Source organism: Nothoprocta perdicaria, unplaced genomic scaffold (assembly GCF_003342845.1).
Source record: "Nothoprocta perdicaria isolate Ctin4 unplaced genomic scaffold, notPer1 scaffold_14, whole genome shotgun sequence".
NCBI classification, from domain to species: Eukaryota; Metazoa; Chordata; class Aves; order Tinamiformes; family Tinamidae; genus Nothoprocta; species Nothoprocta perdicaria.
Window position 1 is genome coordinate 588,784 of NW_020454538.1, and position 1,671 is coordinate 590,454.

Consider the following 1,671-nt stretch of genomic DNA (forward strand, 5'->3'; position numbering starts at 1 on the left):
AATACCAAGACAGATAAAGGACTTTTTCTTTAAGGATTTTAAAGACAAAGCACTCAGAAAGCAAATAAGCTGCAAATCACAGAAAATCTATGTGAAAACTGAATAAATCCCACTTTGCTGAATCCCCACGTCAGTTCATAACATCTCCTTGGAGCAATGCCCATTTATTATTAACGAAGCCTCTGCTTTATCAGCACACATTGAGGAAATAAAATTATGCAGTTTAGCGTGGCAAGCACACAGAGTTACCTTCTAGAAGCAGAGATTTAGAGCAGGTATGTGTGCAAATATTTGCCAGCTCCCCAGGCACCCAGGAAAATAAGCCTGCKTTTGGAAGGGAGCCTCCACGTTACTGCAGGGAGCTTCAGCTTGTTGATGCCTTCGGAGAGTGTTAACAAGAGGCGACATCACGGGGAAGCGAGAACCAGCTCTCAGGTTACCCCATAAATTGGCTGAGGCTTCCGAGAGGATTACAGACCCAGAGCCATCCTAAGCACYGGGATGTCATTACGGCGGAATCAAAGGTAACCATGGGGCTTGGCAGGCAACTGTCAACAGCTAAGGGAAAGAGCGATCCCATGCAGGAGCGCTGCGCCAGGATGAAATCCAGCCACCTTTATTTTCATTTCAGGTGAGGGGTCAAGCAGAAAAGCTATCCCCAGCGGCCTTTATTTACAGTTTGCAAGGGAGCGGCTCGCCAGGCATTTAGAGGAAGAAGGATGAACCCGCTCGCCCCTCGCTCCCCGAGCCCGTCTCGATGACAGACGGAGGATGCTGCAATGACACGAAACCTGGGAAGATGCCTTTTATGAATGAAATGCAGCAATGCTCTAATGAAGGCCTTAAACAAACTCCCAGGGGCTGGAGCAGGGCCAGGATTTYGCCTCCAATATTTTCAAGGTAACATCCTCCCACTGCACATTTACTGATGGCAAGAGCAAGACCACATGGGCAGATTTCAAGGTATTTCTTCAGCCTGATATTTGTTTTACTCTTCTTCTCTCCATTCATCCTTGCCCGTCCTTCCTATCTAGGTGACCAATCTGAATTTCTAGAAAGCCACAATATTTCCTGTTTTTCTCTTAGACGTGTAATCAATTTGCAACCAAATTCTTGGGAAATGCATTTCTCTGGATTTCCCAGTGATTAGTATGGAAGCTTAAGTGTTTTCATGTCATCTGACCACAAAAACTACATCCATTCCAAAAAAAAAAAAAAAATTAATAGTGCAGGTGCAGATGTTTGGCCCTGAACAAAACGGAGTGCATGATTCTCACCCCAACACCTAAACCAGCACCTCCAGTGCAGACTGGTCCCATGGAAACTATCAATTGAGAACAGTTTATAGCCTGGGCATGGGAAAGTGATGACCTTCCCAAAATACACCAGCCCCCCATCAATAATTTAACAGCATAGACTATCATAGGCAACCAGCGGGGCCTAAGATCTGGGCCTGTTTAATGCAGTAGTGTGCACACAGCCAGTGTGAGCATCTAGAGAGGATTTTTTAATGTTGCTGTCAGGGAATTGGTAGTTTTGTCATGGGAAGGAGATATTAATTCTTCACATTTAACACTGATGGTCATGGGGAGGCAGAAGTAGATCGTACCCTGCAAGCACCCTGAGAAATGCAGCCCTGGCTGCTGCACACTGCAGGCTACAGCAACACAA